The 27,553-nt window shown below is 39.3% G+C and overlaps 1 long non-coding RNA gene across 1 annotated transcript in view; it reads right to left on the bottom strand.

Annotated features, from left to right (window-relative positions):
- LOC114112495 (uncharacterized) overlaps window positions 1–23,224 on the bottom strand; it is a 112,739-nt gene extending 89,515 nt beyond the window's left edge. Inside the window, exons 1-2 of the long non-coding RNA XR_006061067.2 lie at window positions 22,777–23,224; window positions 21,246–21,878 (exon numbers count right to left, since the gene is read on the bottom strand). This is a non-coding gene — a long non-coding RNA (uncharacterized LOC114112495). The remainder of the gene's footprint in view (window positions 1–21,245; window positions 21,879–22,776) is intronic.
- Between the last annotated feature and the right edge of the window lie 4,329 nt (window positions 23,225–27,553).

The following is a 27,553-nucleotide window of genomic DNA, read 5'->3' on the forward strand; positions in this document are numbered from 1 at the left end:
ATGGAACATAGAAAGATGGAAATAAATGAAGCAGAGAGAGAGAAAAAAAAAAAGAATACAAAGAAATGAGGACAACCTCAGAGAACTCTGGGACAATGTTAAATGCCCCAAAATTCAAATCATAAGTGTCCCAGAGAAGACAAAAAGAAAGGGCATGAGAAAATACTGGAGGAGATAATAGTCGCAAACTTACCTAATATAGGGAAGGAAATAGCCACCCAAGTCCAAGAAACCCAGAGAGTCCCAAATAGGATAAATCCAAGGCAAAACACCCCAAGACACATATTAATCAAACTAACATAACAAAGATCAAACACAAAGTGCAAATATTAAAAGCAGCAAGGGTAAAGCAAAAAATAATATGCAAGGGGATTCCCATAAGGATAAAGGCTGATCTTTCAATAGAAACTCTTTACCCCAGAAGGGAATGGCAGGATATACGTAAAGTGAAAAAAGAGAAAAACCTACAACCAAGATTACTCTACCCAGCAAGGATCTCATTCAGATATGAAGGAGAAATCAAAAGTTTTATAGACAAGCAAAAGCTGAGAGAATTCAGCACCACCAAATCAGATTTCCAACAAATGCTAAATTATGTTCTCTAGACAGGAAACACAGGAAAGGTTTTGAAAAATGAACCCAAACTAACAAAGTAAATGGTAATGGGATCACACTTATCAATGATTATCTTAAATCTAAATGGGTTAAATGTGGAAACCAAAAGACAAAGTCTGTCTGATTGGATACAAAAACAAGACTTCTGTATATGCTGTCTACAAGAGACCCATTTCAAACCTAGGGACACAAACAGACTGAAAGTGAAGGGCTGGAAAATATATAATCCATGCAAGTGAAGTGAAAGTTACTCAGTCGTGTCCTACTCTTTGTGACCCCATGCACTATACAGTCCATGGAATTCTCCAGGCCAGAATACTCAAGTGGGTAGCCTTTCCCTTCTCCAGAGAATCTTCCCAACTCAGGGATTAAAGCCAGGTCTCCTGCATTGCAGGCAGATTCTTTGCCTGCTGAGCCACAAGGGATCCCAAGAATATTAGAGTGGGTAGCCTATCCCTTCTCCAGCAGATCTTCCCGACCCAGGAATCAAACTGGGGTCTCCTGTATTTCTGGTGGATTCTTTACCAACTGAGCTATGAGGGAAGCCCATGAAAAGGGGGGACCAAAAGAAAGCAGGAGTAGCAATACTCATATCAGACAAAACAACTTTGAAATAAAGACTGTGACAAGAGAAAAAGAAGGACATGACATAATGATCAAAGGATCAATCCAAGAAGAAGATTTAACAATAATAAATATTTATGCACCCAACATAAGAGCACTGAACATAAAAGCATGACATAATGATCAAAGGATCAATCCAAGAAGAAGATATAACAATTATAAATATTTATACATCCAACATAAGAGTGCCTCAATATGTAAGGCAAATTCTAACAAGTATGAAAGGGGAAATTAACAATAACACAATAATAGTGGGAGATGTTAATATGCCACTGACACCTATGGATAGATCAACTAAACAGACAATTAACAAGGAAACACAAACTTTAAATGATACAATAATGGACCAGTTAGACCTAACTGATATGCATAGGGCATTTCACTCAAAAACAATGGAATTCACCTTTTTTCATAGTGCACATGGGACATTCTCCAGGATAGATCACATTCTAGGCCATAAATCTGGCCTTGTAAATTTTTAAAATTTGCAACCATTTAAAGCATATTTTCTGATCACAATGCAGAGATTAGATGCCAACTAGAGGAAAAAAACACTATTAAAAATACAAACATATGGAGGCTAAACAACATGCTCCTGAATAACCAACAGATCATAGAGGAAATTACAAAGGAAACAAAACTATGCACAGAAACTAATGAAAATGAAAACACCACAACCCACAACCCCTGGGATCCAGTAAAAGCAGTGTTAAGATGGAGATTCACAGCAATACAAACCTACCTCAAGACACAAGAGAAACATCAAATAACAACCTAACTTTACATCTAAACCAACTAGAAAAAGAGGAAATGAGGAAACCCAAAGTTAGCAGAAGGAAAGAAATCATAAAAATCAGAGCAGAAACAAACGAAAGAGAAACTAAGGAGACTATGAAAGTGAAAGTGACATCGCTCAGTCGAGTCTGCCTCTTTGCGACCCCATGGGCTGTAGCCTACCAGGCTCCTCTGTCCATGGGATTTTCCAGGCAATAGTACTGGAGTGGATTGCCATTTCCACCTCCAGGAGGTCTTCCTGACCCAAGGATCGAACCCGGGTCTCCCACATTGTAGACAGACGCTTTAACATCTGAGCCACCAGGGAAGTCCTTATAGGAGAAGGAGACTATAGAAAAAATCAACAAGTTAAAAGCTGACTCTTTGAGAAGATAAATAAACTGGACAAACCATTATCAGGCTCATCAAGAAAAAAAAAAGTGACAAGAATCAAGTCAATAAAATTAGAAATAAAAATGGAGAAATCACAATACACAACACAGAACTACAAAAGACCATAAGAGACTACTATGAGCACTTATATGCCAACAAAATAGACAAATTGGAAGAAATAGACAAATTCTTGGAAAAGAATAACCTTCCAAAAATGAAAAAGGAAGAAAGAAAATCTTAACAGACACATCACAAGAACAGAAATCAAAGCTTCTGATATTATTTCAGCAATCAAAGCTTGCTGATCACAAGCACAGAAATCAAAGCAATAAAAAATCTTCCAACAAACAAAAGCCCAGGTCCAGATGGCTTCACAGGTGAATTCTTCCAAAAATTTAAAGAGCCAACACCTATCCTACTCAAACTCTTCCAGAAAATTGAAGAGGAAGGTAAACACCCAAACATATTCTACGAGTCCAACATATTCCTAATACCAAAACCAGACAAAGATGCCACACAAAAAAACAAAACTACAGGCCAATATCACTGATAAACATAGATGCAAAAATCTGCAGTAAAATTCTAGCAAACAGAATCCAAAAACATATTAAAAACATCATACACCATGACCAAGTGGGCTTTATCCCAAGGCTGGAAGGATTCTTCAATATTCACGAATCAATCAATGTGATACCATATTAACAAATTGAAAAATAAAAACCATATAAGTATCTCAATAAAGGAAGAAAAAGCCTTTGACAAAATTCAACACCCATTTCTGATTAAAATGTTTCAGAAAGCAGGCATAAAAGAAACATTCCTAAACATAATGAAAGCCATATACAACAAACCCACAGGAAATATCCTCAATGGTAAAAAATTGAAAGCATTTCCTCTAAAATCAGGAACAAAAAAAAGTGGTCAGGTCCACTCTCACCACTATTATTCAAAATAGTTTTGGAAGTCCTAGTCACAGCAATCAGAGAAGAAAAAGAAATAAAAGGAATCCAGATTGGAAAAGAAGAAGTAAAACTTTTACCTGACATGATCCTCTACATAGACGCTAAGAAACCAACAGAAAATTACTAGAGCTAATCAATGAATATAGTAAATTTGCAGTATACAAAATTAACACACAGAAATCCCTTGCATTCTTATACACTAACAATGAGAACACAGAATGAGAAAGTAAGGAAACAATCCCATTCACCATTGCAATGAAAAGAATAAAATACTTAGGTATAAATTTACATAAAGAAACAAAAGACCTATATATAGAAAATTATAAAACACTGATTAAAGAAATCAAAGATGACACAAATAGATGGAGAAATATACCATGTTTGTGGATTGGAAGAATCAATATAGTGCAAATGAGTATACTACCTAAACAATCTATAGATTCAACACAATCCCTATCAAGCTACCAACGTGTATTTTCACAGAACTAGAACAAATACTTTCAAAATTTGTACGGAAACACAAAAAGGCTTGAATAGCCTTACCTTTCTGACTTCAGACTATACGACAAAGTTACAGTCATCAAGAAAGTATGGTACTGGCACAAACACAGAAATACAGATCATTGGAACGAAATAGGAAGCCCAGCGATAAATCCACACACCTATGGACACCTTATCTTTGACAAAGGAGACTCAAATATACAATGGAGAAAAGACAATATCTTTAATAGTGGTGCTGGGAAAACTGATCAACAACCTGTAAAAGAATGAAACTAGAACACTTTCTAACACCATACATAAAAATAAACTCAAAATGGATTAAAGATCTAAATGTAATATCAGAAACTAAGAAACTCTTAGAGGAAAACATAGGCAGAACACTCTCTGACATACATTACAGCAAGATCTTTTATGACCCACCTCCCAGAGGAATTAAAATAAAGAGAAGAATAAACAAATGGGACCTAAGTAAACATAAAAGCTTTTGCACAATGAAGGAAACTATAAGCAATGTGAAAAAGCAATCTTCAGAATGGGAGAAAATAATAGCAAATGAAGCAACTGACAAATAATTAACCTCAAAAATATACAAGCAGCTCATACAGCTCAATACCAGAAAAATAAATGACCCAATTAAAAAATGGGCCAAATAACTAAATAGACATTTTTCCAAGGAAGACATACAAATGGCTAACAAACGCATGAAAAGATGCTCAACATCACCCATTATCAGAGAAATGCAAATTAAAACCACAATGAGGTACCATCTCATGCCAGTCAGAATGGCTGCCACCAAAGATTATACAAAAAATAAATGCTGAAGAGGGTGTGGAGAAAAGGGAACCCTCTTACACTGTTGGTGGGAATGCAAACTAGTACAGCCACTACAGAGAACAATGTGGAGATTCCTTAAAAACTGGAAACAGAACTGCCATATGACCCAGCAATCCCACTGCTGGGCATACACACCAAGGAAACCATAACTGAAAGATCCACGTGTACCCCAATGTTCATCACAGCACTGTTTATAATAACTAGGACATGGAAGTAACCTAGATGTTCGTTGGCAGACAAATGGATAAGGAATTTGTGGTAAATGTACACAATGGAATATTACTCAGGTATTAAAAAAAAAAAAAAAAAAAACACCTTTGACTCAGTTACAATGAAGTGGATGAAACTGAAGCCTATTACACAGGGTGAAGTAAGCCAGAAAAAGAAATGCCAATATAGTATACGATTGCAAATATATGGAATTTAGAAAGACGGTAATGATGACCTTATATGCAAGACTGCAAAAGAGACACAGATGTAAACAAGAGACTTTTGGATTACCTGGGAGAATGTGAAGGCGGGACGATAGGAGAGGATAATATTGAAACACGTATATTACCATATGTAAAATAGATTACAAGTGCAAGTTCAATTCATGAAGCAGGGCACTCAAAGGTAGTACTCTGGGACAACCCAGAGGGATGGGGTGGGGAAAGATGTGGGAGGGGATTCAGGATGGTGGAACATATGTATACCAATGGCTGATTCATGTTGATGTATGGCAAAAACCACTACAATATTGGAAAGTTATTAGCCTCCAATTAAAATAAATTAACTTTAAAAAGAGGATACTCTACCCATCAAGGCTCTCTTTCAAATTCAACACAGAAATCAAAAGCTTTACAGACAAACCAAAATTATGAGAATTCAGCACCACCTGACAAGCTTTGCAACAAATGCTAAAGGCACTTCTCTAAGCAGAAAAGCAAAAGCTACTAGTAGGAACAAGAAAATTAGGAATGGATAAGCTCACCAGCAAAGGCAAACATTCAAAAAGGTAGAAAATTATCTGCATGCAAATATATCAAAACCAGCAACTGTGAGAAGAGGAGAGTATCAGTTCAGTTCAGTTCAGTTGCTCAGTCGTGTCCAACTCTTTGCGACCCCTAAATATAGGATATTGGATATGCATTGAAGAGTAAAAGACCAGCACCCTAAAGCAATATTGTTCACATAGGGACTGCTAAATCAAAACATCATGGTAATCGCAAACTGAAAATCTACAACTGATACATGAAACAAACAGAAAATGAAATCTGAACACAAAACATATGTTAGTCATCAAATCACGAGAAGAGAATGAAAGAAGGGAAGAACAAAAGACCTACAAAAAAGAAGCTAAAACAATTAAGAAAATGGCAAAAAGAACATACATATTGATAATTGCCTTAAGTGTAAGTGGATTAAATGTTCCAACCAAAAGATGCAGACTGGCTGAATATATACAAAGACAAGACCAGTATATATGCTGCCTACAAGAGGCCTACTTCAGGTCTACAGACACATACAGACTGAAAGTAAAGTAAATCACACTGAGAAAACAAATATTATATGATTGTTCATATATGAAATATTAAAAAATGATACCAAAGAAATTATTTACAAAACAGAAAGAAACTCACAGATTTAGAGGATTAATGTATGGTTACCAGGGGAGAAGGGTGGGATGAGGGACAGATTGGGAGTTTGGGATTTACACACTACTATACTTAAAATAGATAACCAAGAAGTACCTACTGTATAGCACTGGGAACTCTGCTCTATATTCTATAATAACCTAAATAGGAAAATAATTTGAAAAAGAATAGGTACATGCTATGTATAACTGAATAACTTTGTTGTATACCCAAAACCAATACCACATCGTTAAGTATGTTCCAATATAAAATAAAAATTAAGAAAATAAAGTTGAGCAAATCTTTTATTGAGGAAAATGGTTTCATTGAAGAAAAGCCTTAATTGTTTGCATTAGAAAATTGCAAACTTTTCCTGTAAAGGGCCACATAGTAAATATTTTAGGCATTTCAGGCAATGCACTCTCTGTTGCAACTACTCAACTCTGTTGGCTATGGTATAAAAGCAGCCACAGACAATGCAAAAATGAATGAGCATGGTTATGCTCCAAGAAAACTTTGCTTACAAAATTAAATAGTGGGCCAGATTTGGCCTACTGGGTACTGTTTGATGAGCCCTGTCCTGAACTGGGACTAGATAGGCTGGGAAAGAAAAAATAAAACTTAGATCAACAGATATTACTTGGAATATCTACAGATAATCTCATAACCATCATTACAGCCTAGAGAGTAAAACCCAGCCAATCGCTAGAATTAGGAATAGGATATACAAGCAGACCAGATGAAACTAGATCACAATGAGTTTTCCATTTGAAACTGATGAGGAAGAAAAGTTAGTGACAAGCAGCACTACAATCGACAAAAGCCGATGCGGTGTAGAGAATCAAGAGACCACCGCCAACTGGACTGACCACAACAGCATTAGCAGAAAAGGAGACTTCTTGTGATATGGGTATGTTTAAGGTGAGTGAAAATCAGGTAGAGAAACACAACAAAAAACAAAGTCATGGGCAAGTATGCATAAAATGTATTCACAGAATAGTGAGCTAGCAGACTGGAGCAAAGCCGGAAAGGGTTTATATAGTATCACACGTCCAGTTTTAATAGCGTGAACTCTTTTGTAGAGTTAGTAGGAGATATTGAGGATCTCTGAGCTCCTAGTACAAGATTCCCTTCAAAGCAGGCAACTCAAGGAATCCTTTTCTTTTAGAAAGACAATGAGACTGGCTGCATCTTACATATTATGAATGTCATGTAACTAATGAGTCACACTTACTAAGCCATTGTTATGTGATAACAATGATATATTATAAACTGATAGTAATAAACTCAGCGCTTTACTATCATATATCACTTAGTACTTATAAAAGGTCACAAAGGTGGTTATTTTTATCGCAATTTTACGGATTAGAAAATTGAGATGCAGAAGAATTTAACTTACACAAAGCCATCCGGCTTAGAAGAAGCAGACTACAGGTTTAAATGTAAGTTTATCTGTCTGTAAGCTTTTAATTATTCTCCTAAATGACTTCTCAGTGCATTTAAACATATTGTTGTATTCAAAAAAAATTTTTTTAAATCTCACTTTTAAACTGTCTCTTCAGAATGTTTCTCCTACTCAAAATTCCCAATACTGTACTTCCTTCTTCATTTTTTTTTGTCTTCCTACTAAATATTTTTTCCAACAGCAACAGATTCAAATCAAAGATGTAGAAATTTAAGTTCTATTCAAATTTCATCCAGTCTCAGCTCACTAATTTAGCATAAGTGTGTGATTTTTAAATCAATGTCATATCTATCCATCTCACTACATAATTATTTTCACATTGTTTTTGTCTAAATTTTAGGTGTACCTTGCTTTAGTGCACACAAACAATATATTTATCTCATAAATTTTTACTCAAGTAAACAGTTTACTTTTTACTCAAGTATACAATTTCAAATAAGTAAACATGCTTATAAATAAAACCTAAAGAGGAATAAACTGTTAAAAACAGTTGCATTCAATTTATGTGATTTCAGGTGATCTTTTTCATTTCTCATTCTCTAAATTAATTAAAATTTAATTATTTTTAATTCAATCATGTAAAAAAATGTTCTCTTGAAACAAAGGTTGTGAAATAATACATTGGGATCTACTCTACTAAACAAATAATTGAGGAGTTTTCTAATGCAAAAGTGACTACATGAAGGTGCCATGATTCTTGATTATATGTACTTACAGTTATTAAGACCCATTAATTCACTGGGATCTAATAACAGGGTAGCTGGTATGGGCCTATCTTTGGCTTCTCTAAATTCAATCAATTTAAGAGAAATAAGTGTAGAGGCTTAGTGGATTAGTCAAAACAGGCCATTAATCTCTGCATTCTCAATTGTAATCCAGCCTCTACCAAAGTGATTGGGAAAAAAATCCCAGAAAAAATCCAAACACTCAAAAATGCTCCAAAGCCAGCTCCCTAGAGACTGGCACACTTCTGTCATAGGTTGTTTGTTTTACTTAACATCCTTATATCATTTGTCATCTGTCCTATTTCTTTTAGGCTTTTCTTTTATGTCTTTTGCTTAAATTCTCAGGACAGATACATTTGAACCATGTTGCAACCTGACAAATGGTCTAGCATTTAATTAAAATATAAATAAATAAATAAAAATCGTTCTCTTATGTGAATAGGAAGCATAAATAAAAATGATCTTTTCATGTTGAAAATCTATTGAAAAAACTACCATGTGTGTATTAAGGCTACCATGTATGTATTAATGCATGAAGAAGCTGGCAAGACAAAATAATGAAAATAAAAGAGCAAGGAGATTCTAGTAAAAGCAAATGAGTGACAGTTTTAGAACATATAAATATTATATATTTTATCATAAATGGATTGGATCATAATGCCTCATATCTTTATTGCTCTGGTGAAAAAACATATAAAGTACTAAAAACTATGACCACATTTCTGAATCAGGATTTTGTTTATTTCATTGTTGTGAAGGTTGAGTATTTACTGAGTCACATGAGACCACATGCTTATATTAGAGGCCTTGATAAGTCTAAGCTCTAGTTGTAAAATGAAACTGCATCATTAATTTTTTGTAATTATTAAAGAAAAATGTGGGTCAGACTCAGTAAATTATCTCTGAAGATAATTTTATGAAAAAGTCATGATGGTTTTCTTTCTTATAATCTCTAAAATATTCCATGTGTTATGCTGGGATTTGTGACCTCTGGAGGAGGGGATTTTGATCCGGTGTCAGAGACAAGGCTTGACCACTTGGAGCTTTTTGTGCAGTAAAGTTTTAATAAAGTATAATAGACATAGGGAAAGCTTCTGACATAGACATCAGAAGGGGACAGATAGAATGCCTTCTTGCTAGTTTTTAGCAAGGGGTTTTACATCTGTTAGAAAGCTATTAATCAGGTAAGACACCTCAAGGCTGAAGGAGTTTCATCAGGCCCCTCTCCCACAATATGCACTTTTGAGATAGAATGGCACAAGGTGTGTTATCCCACAGCAATAAAGCAATGGACAAAAGTACTGGCTTGTTGAGCCATTATCGGTTCAAGATTCGAGAAAAGAAAAATGTTAGTCTTAGGTGATACCATTTTGAAGAAAGGCAAATTCCAAAGCAAACACATAGTTCCATTAACGTAAGAAAAACACATTGGTTAACTCAAGCCTGAACCAGGTGTGGTCAACACAATTAAATAAGCCTGTTTTAATTTTGTGTAGAGAAGGAAAAAAAAAAAAATCTGCCACCTACAGTTTATTTCCTCCTGCTGCTTGGGGACCTCTGGCCTTCCTGCCTGTTACCCTTTCAGTTAGAGATTTGAAGATATTTCTTAACGTCACACAATGAGCAACAGCAGAGTTGAGATTAAATTCTAAAAACTTTAATATATAGGATCCTCCCCCAAGGTTTTCAGTAAATGCTTTTATGAAGCAGTCAATGATGACCCCTTAACTCTTTCTCAGGGTCTTACCAGAGAGGTACAAGGTCAGCAACCTACAAATATAGTTCCGGTTAGTCTTTTATTATACCTTATCCTTACACTTGCCCATCTCAAAAGTCACTTGTCACTTTTCTGCTTATCCACAACCTCCAAAATTCTTCCTGTAATTTTGCTATCGTGACATTTCAAAACCTAGAAGAATTTAGCATCGACAGCAAACTTTGATAATTTTCTTAAAAGGTTCATAACAGTAAAACTTTCCAAGTTAGAAAGGGACCTAGAAATTATCCAGTTCAATATCCTTGTTTAAAAGGAGAAAACTGGGGTTCGGACAATTAAAACTACTTCTTTCACAACACAACACAGTGGAAAACCAAGTACTAACCAAAACATGTTCTAAATTCCATCCCAATAATCCTTTTTGAAAATCAATTGAGTCATTCTTCCCAATAATTTATTAAAACATGCTCTAGGAACAATACTCAAGAAGGCTAAAATTTCTGGACTCAGAAGAGATATTTGCTTGTCCTTAACCCTGGTTTCCTGTCTGATCTGACATTAAGCAAAAATATCATCTTGAATGCCATGGATGTTCACAGCTTTTGCTTAATACTTTCTTGGGATGGATCACTATTGAAAGCACCTGTCAAAAAAGAAACAAGAAGTTCAAAATAGAGTCATTTATGCTAAGGCTCATGTCACCAAATTAAGACTTAATATCTAACCTAACTGCAGTTACAGCCTCTCCTAGAAATATTGCCTTAGCCAGTCACTCTGGAATTTCCTATGTGATCAGTTGTTCAGTCGTGTCTGACTCTTTGTGACCCTATAGGCTGTAGCCTGCCAGGTTCCTCTGTCCATAGGATTCTCCAAGCAAGAATCCTGGAGTAGGTTGCCTTTTCCTTCTCAACTGGAATTTCCTAGTCAGCACTAACGAGGTAACCTGCCAGGTAGAATCTTGCTGTCCTCCAAAGAAAGGTAACCTTGCCTGAAACAATCAAGTCTTTGCAACTAACTTCCTTTTTCCAACTTCTGCCTGTAGTATGGTAAAACCAAAAAAAACTTTGTATTCTTTTACCCAGTAATCTCAATAATGAGATTATTTAAGGAAATAGTTCAATAGAAATAAATATCTATACACATAAAAACATATGCCCAGAATGTTAAAACTAGAAACAACGTAAGTGCTCAAAAATAGGGGAAAAGATAAATATAAACAATGCTATTTTAGATAAATAAATTATTTCAAAACTATTACAAACAAAATCATAAATGTTAAAGTGGCAAATGTTGGCCAGTTGTTCACCAAATCTTTCTCTTTATTCCTGGACCCAAGACTAGCCTGCAATTTCCAGTTTCTTTTGCATTAAGATATTGTCATGTGACTGACCAGACATGAGGTACACAATTTTTCTGTCAGGCTCATAAGCACCTCTCTGATGATCCTCCTCCTCCTCCTCACTCTTTTTCCAACTATTAATGTTGATACTGGGAACAACACTGGAAGCCATGTCTTGAAAATTACAGAGACTATCAGCCTTGAGACTCCCAAGTCACTACACAAACAGGATGTCTTCTCTTTTATCTTTTCCCCCTCACCAAGGCCCTATTTTTTCTCTCTCTCTCTCTCTCTCTCTCTCTCTCTCTCTCTCTCTCTCTCTCTCTCTCTCTCTCTCTCTCTCTCTCTCACACACACACACACACACACACACACACACACAGACACCAATTAGATAATTAATATGAGCAGGAGGTGAGCTTCTGCTGTGTTATGTTTCTGAGATTGTTGGGCTTACTGAACACAAAACCCTGAATTTCCTGAACTAACACAACTAGAATAGCAACACAGGGGAATACTTAAGAGACAATGCAAAGTTGTTGTTGTTGTTTTTTAAAGTACAAAGCTTTAAGGGAAAAAAAAATTATAACTGCAAACTTTGATAAATTAAAAATCTAGCCTATGAAGAAACAGTTTGTTTTCATAAATTTTGTTTGATACTACTGTTGTATCATACTTAGCATTAAAATTACCTCAATGACTTCTAGTATCATTCATGTTTGTAACACTAAAACACTTGCATATACAGTACCTTGCTCGTATGGAGCAATGATCAAGAAGGAGCATTTCAACTGAAAACACAATTAGCCTAAACAACAAATGCATAAATAAAAGTCTTATTTTTAATTTGTTCAACACATTTTACCTTTAGATATGGCACATTAAAAAACTTTATCTAGCTCAGTCAGACTCTAATTTCAGCAGTTCTAATAGCAAGAGGAAGAAAAAAAAAGCTGCACCAACTTATGCACTATTTTAATTGCAAAGGACCCTCATTTAGCCAGGCTTCCCTGCTGGCTCAAATAGCAAAAAATCCACCTGCAAAGTGGGATACCTGGGTTCGATCCCTGGGTTGGGAAGATACACTGGAGGAGGGCCTGGCAACCCACTCCAGTATTCTTGTCTGCAGATTCCCATGGACAGAGAAGCCTGGCAGGCTGCAGTCAATGGGGTCACAAAGAGTTGGACATGACTGACTAAGCATGCACTCATTTAGCCACTACAACACAGAATTTCAAAGACATAGACTAAAACCACAAGAACATCTTCACCAAAGTGGAAAACCAGGAAGGACCCTGTTAGAGATAACACAAAATAATGACTTGACTACTTCATATTTCATTCTGTAAGATGTGAGTTACTTAGAGCTGGTATCATTACTGTGTACTGCAAGACAGAAAGACAGTAACATATTTTTATTCACACCCAGGCCACACAACAGACATTTATTATTTATAGATGTCTCTTTCTAACTCTCAGTATAATTTTATCATATCTACTGCCAAGATTAACAGTAGGAGCCATTTTTTCTATATCCTCCTATGTTTTCTATAATCAAATTAAAAGGAAACAAACAACAAACCATCCAACTGACCGTTTTCTCATAGTTATGAAGAGCAACTAGGAGATCATAGGCAGAGTGATCAGCCAAGAACAGCAAACCGATTATGTTCTTTCAATTTCTAGGCTCCTGGCTCCCCTCCAGGGTTAAGAACCATTGGGCACCACAATTCTGTTACAAAAGGCCATGGGGGAAGTAAAGTTTTCTGACAGAAGATCAAAAAACACCTTAGAAACCAGTTTCCTGTGTTGCTCTGCATGAAGACTAAAGAATGGGTAGGTTTTCACCAAAAGTACTCTACTTCATCGCTAACAGTGAGCCTTCTCAAGTGCTGGCGTCTCCCAAGCTGGAACCAAGTGAGTGGTTTGGGCTTCCCAGTTGTTAAAGAACCCGCCTACAATGCAGAAGACCTGGGTTCAATCCCTGGGTGGGAAAGATCCCTTGGAGAAGGGAACGGCTATCCACTCCAGTATTCTGGCTTGGAGAATTCCATGGACTGTATGGTCCACGGGGTCACAGACAGCTGGACACGAATGAGCGACCTCCACTTCACTTTAACAGGGACAGAGAAGCATGGAGGAAGAACAACAATGTACCCATGGATCCTTAGTTCAAGTCTTATAGAGTGGTATCTCAGAACACAAAGGAGCAGAAAGACATTTAAACAACAGTTAAGTGTCCCAACTAACACTGGTGTCTTTAATGCAGATAAAAGTTGAGTCTGAGAAGGAAATAAAAAACTATTCAATAAGTTGCTCCCTGAAAAAGTTCCAGCTCTGACTGTAAACAGTAAGAAGCAAGAGGGCAGCTAACAGAGATGTCTTCTTCATTTTCCTCACTCTTAACCCCCATACAAGATCTCAATTGTGTTCCCCAGTGTCCTGTGAGGCAAGGAAAGTCATTCTAAATCAATCCTTGTTATTAATTTATGTACCAATTCAAACATTCATTATTGAGTATCTACTAAAATGTCAAGCCCCAGGTTGAGCAAAGGGGAAAATGTGCATCACTAAATATACATTCTACGAGGGCAAAGCTGTTTAGCTTACTATATTTTTGTCTGGCCCAGTGCCTCACTCATAGGAGGCATTTATTAACATTTGTGAGATTAATGAACCAGCACATTAAATTCCTTCAGGGTGGGAGAAAAATCCTCCCACAGACATGTACCTGTATTTGTCCTTTTTAAGAATCCTATGAGGTATTTACATTATTCTAATATCATGGAGGAGGAATGCCCTGTATTCACTCAATAAGTCTGCCATCAAAATTGTTTACCTTGAGGGTGAAAGCTTGCTTGTGTGTATGGCAGGAAGAGGGAGCAGCAAAAGAGGAATATGTTGACTCATATCCTTCAGTTAACATGTTTATTCCAACTGTGGCATTCCTGTCAAATGTGTTGCGAAGCTAGCAGGATTTGGGTCAGGAAAATTCACCTGAAAGTCACAGGCTTCATTTTCTATTCTCAGCCCCTTCAGCCTCTGGGCATGATGTATTAGATGAACTTAAAGATTAATTATCCATTTACTATGAAAAAGACCTCACCTCTCCCAGATTAGGAGGAAAAGGCATTTGTAGGCTGTCTCCTTTACAACCTCTGATGATCTTTCCACTTCTATCTTGAAGTCACCTTAATGCAAATAAAATCAAACCCAAATACTGGCTACCTCATTACCAGCTCAATCTTGCTTTTTTTATGAAGGCAGTCCCAGACCATTTCTTAACATTTACAGCTCCCCACACCACCTTCACATGCTAGAAGTCTTTTAGTCTTAAGATTACGCTAGATGAAAACAAAAAAGTAACAGGAAAGATTCAATTGTCAAAGGGAGTAAGATAAAATTGCCACACTGCAAAATCTAGGGTTAGCCAATAGCATCCTGGCTCTTTTTCCTAGGGTAGAATTATGTGAATACAAACTAAGTGAGGAGGTAAATTCTGTAGTCTAAATCTGAAATATCAAAAAAGCTTCTGGGAAGCTACTTGGAACTAGAGACAATACTGGAAAATAATTTGTGATTTCGTAAAAACAGCATAGGTGGACTAAACCCAAAAGCTTTAACCCTGACTGGTCTATTCCTAAATAAGAGAAAACTAGACCTACCTTCCGGAGGACTGACCCTGCTTTAAAAGTTGCTCTCCTTGCACAGAGAGGCACAAGGGTAATTTCTACTACTATCATATGTAAAGCATTATTCTTATTAGAATCATATTTCCTAAATGCTCTTCTATCTCAGCCTCATCCATCATACTTCACCCTCTACTTATTGCCCTATTTACCTCTTCACAGTCCCCTGAATTCATCATGTCTTAGCTGATTACCCTGTCTTAGCTAATGTTGTTTCCTATGATGATTCCTCCCCTATCACACTCCTGGTCAATCAATAAAAGTCTTCCAAGTCAACTCTTAAGCTTCCTTTAAGACTCACCCCTAATTCCTTTCTGGCACTACTCACTCTCTCTCCTCTATCTCTCCCAAATCTTACCCAAGTTCAATCCATTGAATCCATGTAAAGAACCAAAAGAGAAAATAAAAATCACCAAGAAATTAAATATATTAGAACACTCCATATTCTCTCAATTCAACAGCTTCCAAAGTGGACTCCTCCCAACTTTTGAGTATCTTCTGAAGTGAATCTTTTTCCAATTGAGACATTCTCCACTGTGTATCTTACTCATTCCTATTCATCTTCTTTTGATGATATACTTCCCTCTAACTTTTCTATCCAAACCTCTAACACCTATTTAAGATTTTCTTTTGCCTTCAAATCTGGCCTTCTCACATAGACAGCATTTATGAACTCTAGCAAATAATTACGCATTATTCATACTGCTTTATATCACAATACATTTTGTGCATTACAACACTGCTTTCATAAGTATCATTAATATTTTTAATATCACTCTACATTATATGTATATATCTCTACTTTTATAACTATATTTTAAGCATAATATGGTAAAGACACAGATACTTTACATTTGTATAACACAAAGAATGTTCAAGATCACTCTTTGATGTTTCCTTCAACAGTTCTTTGAAATAGGCAAACAAGACAGAACTTCTCATTTCACAAATGAGGAAACAGACTCTTAAGAGGCTAAGAGAATTGCCCAAAGCCATAAGGCAGACTTTGATTGCAGGGTGGGTCTTCAAACTCCCACAGTTTTTATAAAATGGCCTACTACCATATACATTTATGGGCCTAAACCTCTTCCTGACCTATACCTCAGGCTCAAATATATAATGCTTAGTTAAGGTTAAAAGTTGGAATGGTAAGCGTGACTGTCTAGGATGGCAATAAAACTCCCTCTCCCACCAAACAAAATGTTTTTTGACACTGACAATTCTTCACCCTCCCCCAACACACCAAGGATGTTATTACTTAGGAAATCTTTCATGTCACTGCCAAGAGAGTCATAGCTATTGTATCTGCCATTTATGATATCTGTGACTATAAGACATTACATGGGAAACTGAATTTAAAGAAACCATATCACCAAGAAGGTTATCAGATTCTTTATCTTTTTCATATTTAATGGGATTTTCTATTACAAATCATATTGACAGCATATATAGTTTGCCACTTCAGAAGCACTTTAAAGTTGAGTCTATATTGAGTTATAATTGATAAGCAGAAAGAAGAAAAATGCTGCTGCTCCCCTGGAAATAAGCACTACATTGCTCCCAGGGATTTCCAAGCCACATCTCAATATTGGGCTCACACAGATAAAGTGGGTCACACTCATAACTATGTACCAAAGCCCAATGTTGCCAGTCTCATTTATATGAGAAAGAAAATTAAGAAACATTTCAAGCCAACACCTCACTGAAAGTAGGATTTGTACTCAATTTTACAAAATGCACTAGCTAATGTTTGTTTTTGGAATTTTTGTTTGCTTGTTTGCTCACTTTTAAACAACCTGTTATGGGATGAAGGCAAAGATTCTATTTATTCCTCACAAACCCATGCAAAGTTTGCAGGCAAAATTATATTATTGCAAACTTAATAGGCCTGAGACACTGTGCTAAGTGAAAATCATTGGTCATATTATCTAATTTAACCTATACGACAAACATGGGATATATACTACTATCCCTTTCTACTTGTAAGCCATTGATGTGAAACCATTTAACTTTCAGATTAGGAGAAAATGTATGAAATATTCATTTCTTTCAGGTATTGCTGATCATGAGACACTGGAGGCAAATGGGCAACAGTTTGGCACTCTGTTTGAATGACAGAGTCACGTACAATGCAAACACTATCTTAATCCTAGATCTAGACTGCAATCGTCCTAAAATTCCAGTTTGAAACTCTCTAAGCCTTACGTCCATTTAAGACACTTTAGTCATTCAACTGGAGATATCAAAATAAAAAATAACAAAAACTTTAAAAGAAATCTTATACCAAAACATAAATGATATACTGAATTTTCACTCAGAACTGTGTGTGAATCCTTCAAGCTGAACTTCTGTGGGCTTTGGTTGCCTCATTTATAAAATCACCCTACAAATTTTGATACTAAATGAGTTAAAATGTGTGCAATATTATATAATACATGTGAAAGTATCACATAATTCTAATTACTATTGCAGTCATTATGAATAAACTGACAAGGAACTAAAGTTATATACAGTTATATATAGAAAAGTAGGATGTTCAACACAAATTAAATCAGACAGCTCTCTTTGGACCAGAAAATTCTCTCCTGGTGCTGCTAAGTATTCATTCTCGCTGATCTGAGCTGCATTTGTAAGAAGGAAATAGTGTTCTTGCTAGCAAGAGGAAATATTCTCTCTCTCTCTCTCTTTCTCTCTCATCTCCACAAATCTTGGCCGCCTGACATTTTCAGTAAAATGAGGTGTCAGCCAAACATACAGACCCAAGAACTCCCAGATCATGACATTCCCTCTTCAGACTAGCTGTGCTGTCCTGAAGTAACCAAATTCTCTCAAGTGAAGGCACACATGCTATGTCGCCAGCAACTACTAAAGCTGGTTAAGCTAGCTAGCAGATCCCCTCGTCCCATTTACTCAGTTTCATCATAACAAAATGATTAATGCAAAGCCATGAAACATACAAGCCCAGGTGTCTGTATTTTAAACAACATAGACACATAGACCTAGGGAGAAAATTCCTTTGGGTGCATTTTTAATTTAGGGGCTGGGGTAGGATGAGGGTAGGAAAAGGGAAGTGTTAGTCACCCAGTCAGGTCTGACTCTTTGCAACCCCATGGATGTCAGCTTGCCAGGGTGCTCTGTCCATGGAATTCTTCAAGCAAGAATAACTGATTTAGGTAGCTGTTCCCTTCTCCAGGGGATCTTCTCCATCCAGGGATGGATCAAACCCTCCTGCATTGCAGGCATACTCTTTATCCTCTGAGCCACCAGGGAAACCCCTGAGGGTAGGAACCTTTGGTAAAGGAAACACTAGTTACAAAATTCCAGAGCGTTCCTGAAAGCCAACTGAAATTCATTCAATATATTTTCTATAGGCCAAATTTACTACCAAAATTTCCCTTTTGCAGAATGTTTACACTGCAGACTTTTGCTGGCCTCTTCTACTCTGGTATTCCTCAGTAAGGAAGCCAAACACAAATGTAACAAACACAGACTCCTGATAACTCAGTAACACTTAGTACCCATTTACTAGGCAGGGCAATTGATCCCAAAATGGTAGAGAGGTGCTTTTTAAAAAACTTGTTTTCAAAGTTAAGATTTAGTAGGTTCTATGAATACACGCTTACATTCCTTTCAGTAAAGCTCATTCATGATTAAATTAAGACAGCAAATCACAGAAACAGAAATGATAAGCCCACTAAAGCCTCCGTGAGCCAATTATTTAACCTTAGTGCATTGCATTCCTCTGAGGGGTGCCAGATGGGAAACAAAGTCTCCCAAAACGTGGCAAATATGAGTTATAAATTACTTATGAGAATTGTGATATACATGGACATCACCGAATGAGCATCTCTATTCTTCTTATAGAGGGAAGAGGCTACCTTGATTTTAGAGAGTGATCTTTTAAAGTTATGAGTGTGTAAGTTTATGAGTGTGTAAATAATGAGTCCATAATGTTTTATCTGTGCCTAAATGTCTTCATAAAGAGTAAACGAGTGCTGATCAAAACTAGGCATTCCAGTTAGCCTTAGGAATGCTAACCAATAGCAATTTTGCTTATACTTTTATTTTCTCATTACATAACAGTGATAATTTAATAAATACATGTGAAAGGCCACATACTACACAGCAACTCTCCTGGGTTGGAAATAGCTTCTATTTATATAATTTAGCTGCTGATACACCAAATCTAGTATAGCTGTGACAAATATTTCACTAATGCCTCTTTTGGAAGCTAAGAACAGACTCGACTCGTTCTCAGCTGGTTCTCCGCTGTGCTGGCCCACCCAAATGCAGAGTAGGGGTTAGGGACAAAAGATGGGGAGGCCCAGAGCATTAATGTTAACCTTTTGTAAATCTTAAAGGAACTCAGTTTGTCTGATTTGAAAATCATTTATGATGTGAGGAAAGAGGCATGAAAAGGCTATTTTATAACTAGTGAAATAACATGGAGAAAAGAGAGAACTTGAAAGAGATGTGGAAGAGAAAGATGTAAAATGTGGCCTTGTAAGATACCACCTAGTCTATCTCTAGATATATGACTGATATAAACCTTTACAGTCACTTGGAAATTTTTTTCTCATACATGTAGGATGCATAGAGGAGTAGAGGATTGGGAGTGACCCCGGGGCACTTTTGTCTTCTAGGTATACAATATATCTCTAAAGTTTATAGAGGCAAATTTCTAACAACGGTTGCCAAGCCTCAAACAGAATGATTTAAAATAAAAGACCCCCCATTCCTGTCCTGAATAATGATATTTGGAACTGGATCCAGAATAAGGGCAGACAAGGGTTTTTTTTAACATCCAGAATCAGGTCTGATTTAAAGGGTGGAGACTGGCTGAGCAGAACAAAGATAGAGGAAACATGTCCCTCCATCCTAATCCTGCTCAAATAGGCCTGCTCACAAAGGCAAGGTTTCTGTTCTCTTCTGTTGACTTCATGGGAACTTGGCTGAGTCCCCAGTTCTGCAGAGGGATGCAGGCAGAGGGGAGTACTGCACACAGGCTTTACCCTGGGTGCTTAAATGATAAATGTGAAAGAAATGGTGTGGACACTGTCAATGAGAGGAGGCACTGAACTGAACCAAACAGGGAAATACTGATTAGCCCGGAGCTTTTTCTTGTATCTCTACTCCATACCTTCAACTTCCTGCACTGACAAGAACACTGTTTGGAAATCAAAATCCTTCCTAACACACACACACACAAACACACTCACACACAGAGAGCCAGGCACAAGCTCTGCCTTATTCATTTCAATGTCCTGGCTTCCAACATGATCCTAAATCCACACACTGGCACCAGTAGCCTAAGGTCTGTAGTTCTGAGCCAGTAAGTACATTCTTACCACTGGAAATTAGGAAATATCATGATTTAAAGGGGGTATTTATGATACTGTGTTGTTTCAGATAGATTTTGCTTTTTTCTTGGGTGGGGGTTCTGATGTATTTGGGGAAGGCATGGAGTATATCTACATCCCTTTGGTCCCTGCTGGTACTTTCCAGTCTCCATACCCTCCTGCAGTCTCCTGAAAGTGCCTAGATATTAGGGCAGGGCTCTGCATCTATTTTTACAACCAGAAACCATCTAGTTTGGGAACTTTGAAAGCCAGAGGAAGGCAGCAGGGGTTGCCAAGGCTCAGATTTCCTTGTCATAGTTCTCAATCAGGAAAACAGTTGGAAATCAACACTAGTTTGCCTCTTCTTTCTTATCTCTCCACCCCTACAATGTTCCAGGACTCCCAGATATTACCTCACACACACACACACACACACACACACACACACACACACACACACACACACACACTTGGGTTTAGAAGCTTTTTAATTCTTAAGGCAGCAAACCCACTGAAAGGGTCTCTGTCACCATCCCTCTTCCGTCCCACCCCGCAAGGCTACTTAATTGTCTACACACAATAAAACCCCCATACATTCCAAAGACCATAACATAACCCGGACCCGCCTGTGACTCCAGCACGCGTCCCATACCTGATATGCAGACGATGAAATTGGCTTGAAGAAGAAAAAGCACCTCCCAGACTATTTCCATCCTCTGATTCTCATTCCAAGTGCATCACTCGACGTGAAAACAGGGGGGCAAGGGGGAGCCCCACAAGGAACACACACACGCACACACGCACACTTCCTAGCGAGCGCACACTCGCACTTCCACCGGATAGTCGGCCAGGGACAGTCACCCCCAAAATCAATATCGCAGTTTGAACTGTTCCAGCAAATTTCCCCTCGGGCTCGACGGACGTGAGCCCCAGACGTGCTGACACATGACCGATGCCTCGCTGCCCGGGAGGTCTCCTTGCTCACCGGTCTCTGCTCCTTGCACAGGCGGCGGAAACAGCACTAGCAGTGGCGGCAGCAGCCACTCGAACGCACCAGCTCTGGGCTCTTCCTGCAAAAACGAGACCCGGATCCGCCTGGCTCTCCAAGAAGACATAGACGATAGCCCCCCGCCAGGCCGTGCCGTGCAATTTTAGGTCCCTGGCTGCTCGCAGTTTGCAGGCTAAGCCCCGGCAGTCCGCGACGAGTTGCCCTCGAAGTCCGCCCCCCTCACCGGGGCATGGTCAGAGGGTGGCTGCTCCGTGCCGCGCCGTTCTCTTCCTGTTCCTGGGTACCAGAGGGACGCAGACACAGCATACAGAGGGACAGAGAGAGAGGCAGGGGTTACTGCCCGAGACTGCCGGCCGCCTGCCGCCTCCGCAGACCTTTCCTCCCGCCCCAGTCTGCGCGCAGCCTGCCTCCTCGGAGCCCGGCTCGAGCGACACTCCAGGGCGTGGAGCGGGGGCCGTGTGGGGCCGGCTCCCCGCTGGCCTCGCGAGCTCACGGGCTTCCCACGGCGCGCGTGCCTGCTGTCCCTCTTCTATTTTTCTGGTCTCCCCAGAACCTCCAGTTCCCTCGCTTCCATGGTCCGCGACTAGCGCCGCCGCTGCCGCCGCCGCCGCCACGATTTTCCGCAATGCAACTGCAGGGGTCGTTATTTCCTCGTCTACGGATCCCGGCGCCTTCCGATTCCGCGGGGAGGCGGCGGGCGGGGGCTGGAGGGCGGGAGAGGGGCTCGGCCAGGTGAGCAGTCTAGCCGAGCCCGGGCCCAGCGTCACCCTGGCCGCCCGCCGCTCGGGGCGGAGGCAGGAGGGCGCGGCGGGGAGGCGAGGCCTAACGCGACCATGAGGACGGGAACGCGGGGCGTCGGGCTTCGGGGCAGCACGGCCGCCCAGGCCCAGCGCCGAGCCGCAGCCCCTCACTCTGCCCCGCCCTGGCGGCTGCTGTCACTACAGGATTTGGGGAGATTTTCCCTCTCCTTAAAAAGAACTTTGTGCAAGCGGGTTAGGAGCGGGAGACCCGGGCGGACTTATCTTGCCAGTGCTGCGCTGCGCTCCCTCCGCTGTGGAGTATTGGGGATTTTTATTTTTTTCTTTGCATAATTCATTCCGTTCCCTCTCTCCTGTCCCTCTCCTGCCCCCCTCCTCCTGCCCCGTTTCCGCTCCGGTGCCACAACAGTACTTACCCTAGAGTTCTCTCTGCAGGCTTTTAGACCAGGTCCTGCAAGTCCCTCACCTCCCTCCTCTTGAAACGGGGGAAACCCGTCTTTCCAAGCCCGGGTGCGGGCAGTGGCCACTGCCAAACACGCCTCTGCCTAGCTCCAGGATGATCCAGGACTATTGGAAACCCGGGCTCCAGGAGAACGGGCTTCGCTTCTTTTCTTTCGTTTATTCTGTTTTTCTTTCAGAAAGCTCAAGTGCTTTGCAGGCTTTTGGGGCTTCAGATCACTGCCAGCAATACTCAGCAGCTTCTTCAGATTTTCCCGCACCAACCGCGCGAGCGCGCACACACACAAGCCTAGAGCTCGGGTCCTCTAGGCCTCGGGGAAGGTGGGGGCGGCCGGAGCGCCAGCAGCCACACAGGCGGAGGCTGTGGCTGGAGCCTCACGCTGTTCCGCAGAAGGTCCCCTCCGCGACCAGGAAAGGACTTGCTTCCGGTAAACAGCTCGCGGTGTAGATGCAAAGGAGTCGGAAAGAGACCCTGGGCTCGGGACTGTTTCCTTGAGAAGGCTGGCAACGAGACAGAAAAAAAAAAAAAAAAAAAATTGCAGAGTTGTATTGCCTCTATGGCTGCTATAGAGGTCTGAGAAACCCCCAGACTCACCACTTTGGGAGTGCTGAAGAAGAGGACATTGAAGGGGAAATCCCTGAAATGATCTCGGATTGCTCTGCGTTCTTGTTCAGATTGCAAACTATGACGTTTGGAGATTTTGCACGAGCGCGGATGGACACACAACAAAGACACGTAACCCGCAAGGGTTGTTGTTGTTGTTGTTGTTTGTACTTTTTATTTTGGAAAGTTTAGAAACCATTTCAGTATGAGGTTTGGGGTTCGGTCTAATAACCGCATAAAGGATGAAGAAGAAGGGAAATGGTTACCATTATCCGCACAGTAAAGTTAGTGAGTCTTCCAGGCAGTGTGGCTTGTGAGAGTGCGAGATTGGCACCAAAGGAGTTACAGTGCAGCGTCCCCAGGATTCTCGAACTAACTGTTCAGGAAGAAGCCCAGCCGCCTTTTTGCAGAGTGGCTGTCCTTTGCGGGGTTGGGGTGGAGGGCAGGGAGAGTGAGCAGTGTGAATAGCATGAGCTTCCTCGGCCGGGCAGACTTTGGGAGCCACAGCTGCTTAGTTCTGCTGCCTTCAGGGATTCGAAAAAAGAACCACAAGCAGACGACTGCTTTTTAAGATAGACGTGTGACTGAGCTATGTGTTTTCTGAGATGAAGGCCAGGGTCTCCAGGTGGTCAGCATATTAAAAATCTAGGCCCAGATGACGGAAGTCCAGGATTCTTATGCAGAGAGCTTAGAAGCTCAGCAGGAAATACACTGAGATCTGGAAATATTAAAAGAATCCGAGATAGCGAGAACTAGTCATTTTAGGATACATGGGGGAGGAGGGAAGCTCCGCCCAAAAGAGAGTTTTGAAGGGAGAGAGAAAGCTGTTTGTTTGCCAAAGATGAACAGATCCCACCCTAGGGAGATTTTGAAACCATAGACAGTGACCTACCTTCTGCACAGGGGAGTGGAATCTGCTTGCCAGCAGGAGCGCTCTCCCTGGAAGCAGAACAGTGCCCGGATTTTTATGCCAGGATTCATTTATCGGCTGGGCTTTCCAGGTGGCCGTGGTAAAGAATCCTGCCAAAGCAGGAGACAGAGAGACTCGGGTTGGATCCCGGGGTGGGGAGGATCCGGTGGAGTAGGAAATGGTAACCTACTCTAGTATTCTTGCCTAGAAAATTCGATGGACAGAAGAGCCTGGTAGGATACATGGGGCAAAGAGTCAGACAGGACTGAGCACTGAGGGATTGAATACAGCTCACCCATTTGTTTACTGATGAATTATGCAATTATTAATTGAATGCCAGATATGAGTCAAGCACACTGGCAAGTCGTTGGAATTTTGTTACTAAAAATTCATAACCCTTGTTTTCAAGATACTTATAAACTATAATACCTTCTACATTTTGCCTTAAAAGCCAATGCCGGTACAATAATACTTTTCTCTTTTCAGTCTGTATACTCACCTTCAGCCCTCTCAAAGAATATTTAATCAGTTCTCTGCCACCAAGTTATTTTAATTAAAACCCAAAAAAACATCAATTCATAGGATAGTATTTAACTAAAACTAGTAACGTGTATGTATCAATTGTTTGCTATGTGGTAGACATTGCCAAATCCCTCCCATGAAGAATCTTATTTAATCACATATATGAGTTAAATACTGTTACTACTTATATTTTACAGATGATAATACAAAGCCCTAGAGTGGTTATTTGTCCAGGGTCTCACAGCTACTAATTGATAGTGTAGAGATCAGAGCTAAGCATTTCAGATTCAGATTCTGTGACAGACTATCTCCCTTCACTCTCTAGAAAATAAAATGGATCACCTTGTCATCTTGAGGAGGTAGATAGAGGCCACAAGAAGAAGTTTAAGGCATATTGAAATGTAATGGTAGATTATGCAGTTTAGAATTTAACTTCTCTAGAACTGGGAGAAAGAAAAGATCACTGGAAATTGAATAATGAAAGGTGATTTTTTTTTTTTAATTGCTGCATCACACAGCTTTTGGAATCCTAGTTCCTAGTTCCCTGAGCAGGGATTGAACCTTGGAATGTAAGTCCCAACCACTGAACTCCCAAAGAATTTCCTCCAAGGCATTTCTAATGAAAGAATGTAAGTGCCTGCTAAGTGCCAACTCAGTTCTTGGCACTTGGAAGACAACAGTGAATTCAAAGTCCCTCAAAATTTAGTTTCTGTGTTAGCATTTTCTAGAAGGAAAAAAACTCAATTTTTTTTGACTTATTTCTAGGCTCAAGCCATGTTTTCTAAGAAAGTTTTCATCTTAATTCATAAAATAACTCAGGAAAAGCTTGTATTAATTTTAAAATTTCTGTCTTCACTCTTTACTTAAGTGTTTATTTTTTAGCCCATGAAACTAACAAAATTAAAATTAAAAAAACATTATGAAGCTAGAAAATATTTACTCATCCTTTTTTTTCATATTTTTAATTTTTTAAACTTTTTATAATATTGTGTTGGTTTTTTGCTGTAAAACAATATGAATCCACCATAATGTCTGTACATCCCCTCCCTCTGGGGCTCCCCAAGCCATCCCTCCAGGTTGTCACAGCGTCCAAGACTGGACTCCCTGTGCTACAGAGCAGCTTCTTACCAGCTGTCCATCTTACACTTGTACCCAAATCTTGATAACTACAAAGAATCTCTCTCCACTGTATCTGTCTTTGTCTTTTTCCTACTTTACATTTCTCTACTACAAATTCAGCACAAGTATGTTACACATACAAAAGAAAGTCTTGGCTGAGTCCAAGTGTGAGAGTCAATTCCAGTTTTCCCAAAGAAAGCAAGGGACTCTTCCATTCCCTAGGAGAGAACAGTATTGAAATTCTTTGGACTATTTTTCTACCTTCTCTTTTACTCAGCCCCACTGAAAAAGGAATGACTCATCTGATTGATAAAATTTTTTGAGAATTTGACATCCATCAGGGCACATTTCTCTGAGGCAGATCTTCCATGTATTAGAACACAAAGCAGATCCATCTCTCTTCTCCACTGCTCTCTTGCTCAACCTGGAACTGCTGCTAAGTCGCTTCAGTTGTGTCCAGCTCTGTGCGACTCCATAGACAGCAGCCCACCAGGCTCCTCCATCCATGGGATTTTCCAGGCAAGAGTGCTGGAGTAGGGTGCAATTGCCTTCTCTGCTTGGTCAACCTATATTCAGGCAAAATAGGTTCACAATTTCAGTATGTGTTTCTGGTTTCTATGCCATATTTGACTCTAAAATAATAGTGATTTTCTGGGAAGGGAGACAGGGGAATGAAGGTGGACAGGAGGGAGTTGTTACAAAGGAGTAAAAGGAAGCATTTTAAAAGTAATGGATATATCAATATCTTAATTGTGTTGATGGCTTATGGATACATACATATGGCAAAAGTTGTCAAATTGTGCACTTTAAATATGTGAAGTTTATTTTATGTCAATTATATCTCAAGATTATCAATCAAAATAGATCACTACCTCTTGCAAATAGAGGCAGACTATAATCATAAATAATCAGAAATGGATATTTTTAACAAACTGTGGCCCAACTGGGCTTAGAGAAGCTCAACTTTAGCACACTGTTGCTGATCTATGTGAAATGTTACTCAGATTTTGAGAAGCATCAAAAATTATAGGAGTTATTCTTTAATTTGGAAGTTATCACTCAAAGAAGTAGCTCTAATGTTGTCTCTTTATATATTTTATCAGTATTGGACTATTAAGTTACAATATAACTACCTTCTTGGGGACATATGATAAGCTTCCCTAGTATTATATGGGAAGAGTTTCCTTGAAGTTTGTGATAATTGTCCAGTCAGTCATTCCTGGAGAGAGGCAATTCTTGGGGCAAAAACTAAAACTTGAAAGATGAGCTTTAGTGTGAAACCAAGCAAGAATACTTCCATCTCACTGAGTTAGGATGAGAGACAAAGGAGCATGCTTAATGGTGATGGCTGGATTCTGCCACTTGGATGTGGGCTATGAGCTAGGCAGGGCAGGAACATACCAAAGGTAACCAGTAAGACTGGCATGTAATTCTGTAATTTGAGAGCAATCATATATAGTAACCAGTTAAAAAGTATCTTTGAATGTTCTTTTCTACTATGTCTTCAGATGACTATTGATAAACACTATAATGTTGTGAGAAAATTTGTGTACCAGCACTTAAGCTACAATGATAAGGG

The sequence above is a fragment of the Ovis aries genome, chromosome 11 (assembly GCF_016772045.2).
Source record: "Ovis aries strain OAR_USU_Benz2616 breed Rambouillet chromosome 11, ARS-UI_Ramb_v3.0, whole genome shotgun sequence".
Lineage (NCBI taxonomy): Eukaryota > Metazoa > Chordata > Mammalia > Artiodactyla > Bovidae > Ovis > Ovis aries.